Source organism: Bidens hawaiensis, unplaced genomic scaffold (genome assembly GCF_021521415.1).
Source record: "Bidens hawaiensis isolate Kalapana, Puna unplaced genomic scaffold, B.hawaiensis_p1.1 tig00010459_1, whole genome shotgun sequence".
Taxonomy (NCBI): Eukaryota; Viridiplantae; Streptophyta; class Magnoliopsida; order Asterales; family Asteraceae; genus Bidens; species Bidens hawaiensis.
The window spans coordinates 748,024-756,833 of NW_027491795.1; the positions used below are offsets into that span (position 1 = coordinate 748,024).

The following is an 8,810-nucleotide window of genomic DNA, read 5'->3' on the forward strand; positions in this document are numbered from 1 at the left end:
TAGTCACATTTTATATCTTAGTAATAATAATGAAACATATTTAAGAAACCATAAAGAGAGTTAAGTACTCTAAACATAACTAGAAACTACTAATCCATCTTTTACTAATCAAGTAGAGATTTTATTCTTGTTAAATTTAAGATAATTATGGAAAAAACCTAGATTTTGCTTAAACTACAAGAATTAATATACGTAGAAGATAACAACACACTAACCCTACATGTTTTAAAAAAGAGGAGTGTGATTGATTACCTAAGAAAAGGCACAAGACATCATTATTTCTAAAAAAATTGACCAAATTATAACGTCTTGCATGAGAACTCAAAACCACACATTAACATTCTTTGGCCTTCAATTCTTCTCTCTCCGTATCCATTTCCTTCCAAATCCCTATTAAAAACAAGACACACTTGCCTTTGCATGCCATTTATAGATCTCATGAATCTAATTTGTTATGGATGCTTTGTTTAGGCTTGTCAGCCACCAAAAACAACACCACCATCATTCTTACAACTCCACTAGTAGAACATCTAACTCAAGCAGTACTTCCAAATCATCCCACTTTCTTTATTATCAAGATCAAGAACAAGAACAAGATCAAGAAGAATGCTTTAACTTTTTCATGGATGAAGAAGATTTCTCTTCTTCTTCCTCTAGACACCACCACTACTACTCTTCCTCCCAACCACCCTACCACCACCAGTCCTCCAACACACCTACTCCCACCACCGGCACGCCGCCGCCCTATGGCTTCTCCTCCGACCACCAGCAGTCTTCCGATCCCAATATTAACTACTCTTACTCACCGGCACGGGACATCACCATGGAGTATTCGAACTCCTTCTCCGGCAACACGTGGGCTTCCGATTTGCTTCTAGACGCCGCCCGAGCCGTGGCGGACAATAACACTTCCAGGCTTCAGCAGTTGATGTGGATGCTTAACGAGCTTAGCTCGCCGTACGGTGATACCGATCAAAAGCTTGCATCGTACTTCCTCCAAGCACTATTCAGCCGGATGACCGATTCCGGTGACCGATCCTACCGGACTCTATCATCCGCCTCCGAGAAAATGTGCTCCTTCGAGTCAACAAGGAAACTAGTCCTCAAATTCCAAGAGGTCAGCCCCTGGACGACGTTCGGACACGTGGCGTGCAACGGCGCCATCATGGAGGCTTTCGACGGCGAGAGCAAGCTCCACATAATCGACGTCAGCAACACCTTCTGCACGCAGTGGCCTACCTTACTAGAGGCCATTGCTACTCGCACCGACGACACACCGCACCTCCGTCTCACCACCGTGGTCCCCTCCAGGATGGGAGACGGGGACGCTTTGGCGTCTGGTGGTGGTGGTGGAGTGCACAAGGTGATGAGAGAGATCGGAAGCCGGATGGAGAAATTCGCAAGGTTGATGGGAGTCCCCTTTAAATTCAACGTTATCCACCACACGGGTGATTTATCAGAACTCAACATCAGTCATTTATGCATTCAAGATGACGAAGCGCTGGCCATTAACTTGAACGGGACGCTACGCGCGGTTAATAACAACCGGAGGGACTATTTGATCTCCACCTTCCGCGGGCTGAACCCCAAAATAATAACCATGGTAGAGGAAGAGGCTGACTTGGATATCGGAACCGACGGGTTCGAATTCGTAAGAGGCTTTCAAGAGTGTTTGAGATGGTTCCGTGTTTACTTGGACGCCCTAGACCAGAATTTCCCGAAAACAAGTAACGAGCGGCTAATGCTGGAGCAGGCGGTGGGCCGGGCGGTAATGGACTTGGTGGCGTGTTCTCCCGCGGAGTCGGTGGAGAGGCGGGAGACCGCGGGGAAATGGTCGAGCAGGTTTCATGCAACAGGGTTTCGCCCGGTGTCGTATAGCGAGGAGGTTTGCGACGACTTACAGGCGTTGCTGAGGCGGTATAGGGATGGGTGGTCGATGAATACGACGGAGACGTCTGCCGGAGTATTCTTGACGTGGAAGGAGACGGGGGTGGTGTGGGCGAGTGCATGGAAGCCGGTATGATGGGGACATCCACTACTACTCAAAAGAAAAGGAAAAAGAAAAAGAAAAAGCTGACGGTGGCACGCGTATGGGACGGTGTGAGTGGGTTTTATGACATTTTCACTTTTGGAAAGGAAAGAAACAAGGACAGAAAATTGGGCTTTATTTTTGTTTATTAATTTTTTAGGGTTGGTTCCAGAATTGGGTTTGACTTGGATTGAATAGCAATAGCAAGTGAAAGTAACATATTTTTCCTTTTGAATATCAAATTAAACGCCTGTGGCTTTTGTTTGACTATTTATCACTATTGCTAACTAACATGGGTACCAGTAACTTATGATTTTACTTTTTTTTATTTAACAACTAATGAATGAAGCCAAATTACTTGGAATATTTCGATGTTAAAGACGATCTCATAAGTTTACAATAATAGAGGCAGTGTGGGAAGTTATGTCCACTTTCACATGTTACATTTATCAATTATGTTATGGCTGAAGTTTGGCTCATGAAGACCTGGTCGAATTGGGAGAAACTATACGTATCATTGCAGATTAATATATTGGAGAATCGGAAGCTCAATTAACATTGAGAACTTGTCAACCCAGTACAATTAAACTCAGTTGGGATTGGATTGGAACTTATATCTTTACAATCTTTGGAACTCCAGCTCAAATCTTTAATTTCCCTCTAATTCCAGTTAAGCTTAAACTCATTGTTAATACTTAATTGTTAATTGTAATTACCCCGTCAATTATCTATTGAAAATGTACGAAACTAGATTTTTACCCGGCACGTTGCGTCGGATCAGGTTTGTTTTCTTCAAATGTTCACGGAAACAACAAGCATCAAGTTCATAGAAACAATAACATACACTAAGTTTACATTAACAATTTACATAATTATAGTTTATATAGTTATAAGGTAGCGTTTTGCATGACTCAAGCCATGACATTTTGTTATCATGTCTTGAACTACTGGGTGTTCAAAATAATGTATGTTTCTGTTGCTATTACGTCATACGATGTCTTCAAAAGTTGTTGGTTGAAAAAATTGCATCTCCATGTCAGGTTGTCTTACATGGTCGAATTATGGATCATGCTCCCTGGCAAGTCATGTGATTTGGCTAGTCTTACCTGCAATATGTGTGGTTATGACTGTTCAATTGTGTTTGTGTGTAAGTTGATTATTTTTTGTTTACTACCTTAAGTTACCAAAGAGGTGTGTGATCCGTGCCTAGTCTCCTATGTTGGAGGCCTTTCATGTCCGGCCATCAGCAGAGCACCCAACCTGGCTTTGCTCAGCCGAATTGCATCCCAAATGGCAGTCAAGAGTCAAAGACTTACTGTCATGGTTTCAACTAAATAACAACCACGATAAACAATAATCTTTCATAAATAAGTAATTACTATCCAGGCACTAAAAAAGGAAAATAATAGTATTAAAAGTATATTAAACACAGTTTAAATAAGTCTAAAATGATAGTAATGATAATAATATTAGTATTAATAAATTATAATACTAACAACAACAATGGAAATGCACCTTTCCTAATGATTCTGCAAGATCATGTAATTGGCCTTTAATATCACAGATTGTCACCGAGATTTTAACATAATGGACAAAAAAGAAAAAAAGTTTTATGAGCCTTTTTTTTAATTAAAAGCCTGTAACTATACTTATCACTACAATTAAAGCGTAATAATATAACTGGAAATTGTTTTCCTGGGCTTTCTCACATAAAACACTAACCCGCTATAAACATGTTGTTATCTATGAAAACCCAATTCCTTGTCGATGAATCGATATGTCACCATGTAATCCAGATGAATATGGTTAAAATGTGGTTAAGCTTGAACAATTTTTTTTTCTTCCAAATATTCTAAAAAATTTATATAAATTGTTCAAGAAACAAACTCTCTTAAACACCAAAAGATTTTCAAAACTTATGGATAACAAACAAATTTGCCTTTTAAAAAGAATAAGATAAACATCCTAGTAGAAGTAGACTATTTCCTGGTTAACTCTACTTTTCAAATTCAAAATTCGTATGTATTTTAGACCCCATTTACAATGTAAGATCTTAAGTACCCAACAAAGAGTTACTTGGCATTTGAAGAGTACAAATTCTAGTATTTATACTCTTTTCGAAGTAGGGTCTTTCAAGTGGACCCTCCATCTAAGACTCTTAAGAACCTAGAGAAGAAAAGCAACATTAAACCACATAAACAGGGGACGAACAATCTTAATGGCAAATTTACTACCTCGAGGGAGTTTCTCCTAGATCCTGTAAAATAAACTAAAATGATACCAGGTTGTCAAACATGTTGAGCTAAGACTTCGCAGTAAGAATTTAACGGATAGCAAACTTCATAATATCGAGATGAAAAAAAGCATGATTATTTGAAGCTAGATAACAACAATGCATTTCCATCCAACTCCTTCGATTCTTACTTTCCCCCACCCCCCTGTTTACTGCTATTAAAGTTGGAACCTGAAATGTTAATATCAAGCAGGATCAACTTTAAGGTTAAGGTTATGGTAGACGTCACTCAGAATTTGTAATTAGAACTGAAAATACAATTACCAGTTGACGTAGTTATCTATGTAGCTTCCACTTAACTCCACTATGCACATCAACATGTACTAAACACCAAAGGCTTAAACCAATTCACACATTCACCATAGATTTGTTAGTCATAATTTCCATATTTAGTCACATGAGAAATCAAATATCTTAAGACACATCATCTTAAGGATATGAACTCATACACAATGAAACAGTAAACAACTGATCTAATCATTTGACTGGATTAGTATCACTTTAATTGAAACCATGATTGAATTACAACTTCAATTAGTACCTAAAATGAACAAGTTAATCAACAAAATTCATTTGAGCTAAATAATAGCTTTCATATGGAAGAACAACTATGTATTAATTATAATCGAATGATTACAATCTATTGCCCCCCCCCCCTCCCTCAACCTTAGTTCATCATTCACACTGAATTTTCTAATATGAAAGTACACGATTTATGTAAGTATTGTTACGTGAAAAGTGTTAATGAAGACTACTAATGAGCTCAAGGTGATAGTGAAAACTAACAAAGACAGTTACAAATTACCGATAATAAAATTACAAACAACTGCTTATAGAGAATCTTATGATAACTACTGATCTTTGTTAAACAACTGATGTTTGAACCATCAGTTGTTTGTATCTTCCATACTTTGTAGAGCAGTTGTTGTATCTTTATTTCTTATATAATCAATTTGCTTTGTTAGGAGTTTAGAGCAGTAGTTGTTAAAACTCGTAATGGAGGACAACTGACGTTTAATCCATCAATTGTTAGGTATTTGGTTATCAGTTCTTTGCAAGGTTCAATAATCTACCCATGAACTGATGATGTCAAAACCATTATTCTTTTTGCTCCATTGTCTTATATTTATAGTCTTCTTTGGGCTGAGTCTTTAATGAAATTTAGAAGCTCAGTCCCCAAACTGTCATCATCTTCCATCTCTAACGAAAGGTCTAGTAAACTTTTCAGCAGTTCTTTTTCTAGCATTGGTACATCTTGCAGATCCACCCTTTGTTTTTTTACCAGAATGGAATTCCAAAGATACAAAGGATCAATTTTTGATTATACTCCATTTCATAACATTAATAATTGATTGACTTTGAGCAGCAGCAGAAACAATGACCAGATTTGATAAAGAAGATAAGGAAGGTACCAAATTGATGTCATATACAAATCACATCTTGGCATCTCTATGTATACCTTCAATGGCTTGTAGTTCTTCTTCTTCTTCTTCTTCTTCTTCTGTCAATTGACTTATTCTCGCTTGCAGGGCTATATGTCTTGCATTTCTATTTTCTTGTGCAGAGCATGGAATCAGAGTAGTTGTTTTAAGAGTTTTTTTTTGCCTCTTTAGGAGATTGATTGCTGACAAAGCTTTGGGTTCAGAAAATTTACTTGGATTCTTGTTTCTTTCTTGTACAAGATCTTTGTATTCTCCCCTTAGCTTGTCAATACCCCACCTGGCAGTTTATTTTCTTGAGTGAAAAATAGCTTAAGCTAATTCAATCTTAACCTTTAGAATCTCCCTTTGTTTTTCTTCCGGGATCCTAGTGTTTACTACATCCCAGTCAGGTTTAGGATGATCCTGACTTGGGTCTTGTTTGAGAAGTTTTTCAATCCTTCCACATTCATCTTGGAGATCTTCATAGGTCCATCATTTGAATTTATAAAGGGTAACTTTGTAATTTGCATGCTCTTTTAGCCAAACGATAGCACCTTTCTTGGCTTCCATCAATAGTTGTTGGTCAACTGTTGGTCTTTCTGAAACTTTCAGGCTTAACTCAAAAGCCTCATGTTCTAAATCTCTTGTCTTCAGAACCTCTTTTCGATAAACTCTTGCAACTTCCTCATCAGACATTCTATAAGCAGCTTCTGCCAAAGATGTTGTAGTTTCTTGTTCTTGATTGGAGATCAAGTCATACACATTATTTGGTTTGAATATCTTGGCAGGTGAAGCTGGTGATGAACCTTCCTCTTCTGGCAAGATCAACTTTCTTCTTTTCAAACTCCTGACGGAACCCTTTGTTTGAATAGTCCTTGTCTTCAAGGTTTCAACTACTTTTAGAATAGTAGTTGGATCTTGTGGTACCTTGGTGCATCAACAGTCTCTGAATCTACTGTTGGTTCTTGTAGAGCATAAGTAGTTTGTCTTGTGGAGGCATCAACAGTTTTAGTAACTGCAGGTCTTGGATTAGCTGATGGTGTAACAACTAAGTGATCATTAGTCGTTTGATGAACTTTTGGTATATCATCATATTCAACAGTAGTTTGTGTAACTAATCTATTCTTTGTTTTACCACCTATCCTTCCACCTTTGGATACTGGCTTGAATCTTCTTTTATTTGAGGGGCCTGTTTCTTCAGGTTTTTCTCTCAGGTTTTTGACCAGTTTTGTTTCCTTTTTCAACATTTCTTTTTAATTTTTCAACATTTAATCTTCTCAGACTCCTTCCTTGACGCTTCAAGGACATCCCCCTCCACCCCTTTTGGTGTTATCAGTATCTTGAGTTTGCTTTGGAAACCACAGTGTAGGAGGAGTAATTCTTAAAATTTCTGCTATTTAATTACGTTGATCCACCATTAGTTTTCTTAGCTAAGTTGTAAGAGAATTTAGAGAGTTTCTAAGCATGGTGGTATCTGTGTTGAATTTGGTATTAAAAACTTGGAATTGTGAGGTAATAAATGATTTGAGCTCAGCAAGCTCTGGGTTAGAGGTGGTTATACCCTCTTGAGTCTTGAGTGCTTGAGCTTTGAGAGGTTGGTGGTTTTTGAGTGACTAATTGTTGTATGCAGGATTGGAATTCACTCCAATTGGAAGACAACAATTGGGTGTTATCATGGTGTTTTTGGAGTTGAGGTTGAGTCATGTTTGAGATGAGCTTTTTTGATCTCCATGACTTTAGAGTTTATCATCTGAACTTGATCCCTCAATTCATGAATAGTTTTAGCATCAACTAAATTTATAGTCTCATATGATGTCTTGTCATCAGTAGTTTTATCTACGTCAACAAATTTATCTAAATCAAAATCAAATTTGCATCTTGAAACTGATCAGATGCCCCGTTTTCTTGGTACTGGGGACTTCCAACTAGATTAGATATCAAGATATCAGCATTTGTTTCCGGACATGAATCTTATTGATGAGACTACTGTCCAACTAAGAAGTAGTTGTCTCACCAGTTTTAGTAGTTACTCTTAATCCCAATCTAAATCACCAGTAGTGATAGGGATTGTATCCTCCTATTTCTCTGGGTTAGTAATACATGTCACAACATCTGCAGTTTTATCAGTGGTTTCCCATTCATGTGATGTGGTAAAGAAAGGACCACGTTCATCGATGTGTGACTTTTTGGTAAGTACTTGAGCAACTTCTGCATTTGTTATAATATGATGATCTGATGGGAATGAAAGAGAGGTCTCTCTTGGAGAGGGGCTTACTGTTGGACTTCATAGTTGCCCACCAATCCTTTGATGTGTGTCCCCTATGATTACAATAACTTCCTTTTGTGAGAAAGACTGAGGCGCTGGTTTAGGTGGAGGTGTGACTTGTTGTGAGGAAGTAACAACAGTCATTTGTCTTTGTGAACATTGTGTTTCCACGAGTGATTCAAGAACCTCATCTTTCTGAATTACCTTTTTCGGTTTCTTTGAGGATTTTAGTTTTGAGGGTTTCTGGTAACTCTTCTTTTAGGTGGTAGGTGTGGGTTTTAGGATACCAGGTTGAGTATACTAATCACCTTGGTTAGTAGGCTTAGTTTATGTAACTGCTTCTGCAGGAGCATTAGCAGTTTGCGCATGTTTCTCCTCATCAACTAAGGTTGAAGATTTGGAATCTTTCATTCTCGCAAAGATCTCATTGCTGTGTCTTTGACTTTGGACTGGTGATCCTTGGATCAAATCAGAGTTTGGTAAAACCTTCATGAGATAAACTGATAAAAATCTTGGAAGCTTTAAAAATGGTTTACCTTTTGATGTAGACATTGCTTTATTACATCTGAAACCAAATCACTAAAAATTGATTTTGAAAAGTAGTAGTTTTTACAAGTTAAAATGGAATATATCAGATACTGAACATTTAAAGACAATTCATTCCAACTAGTAGTTTTGCATGACATACATTGAAGCAATGTGTAAACAAGGAACTTCATTGGAGAGGGAAAAAAGTTTTTATAATTTTTTTTTATTTTTTATAGAACCCAAATATCCTCTCTCAAAGAGTTCAGGATTCAG

The 8,810-nt window shown here is 37.6% G+C and overlaps 1 pseudogene; it reads left to right on the forward strand.

The window, feature by feature from the left end:
• Positions 1–202: 202 nt before the first annotated feature.
• Positions 203–2,072, forward strand: LOC143535234 (protein SHORT-ROOT pseudogene; annotated as a pseudogene).
• The last annotated feature ends 6,738 nt before the right edge of the window (positions 2,073–8,810 follow it).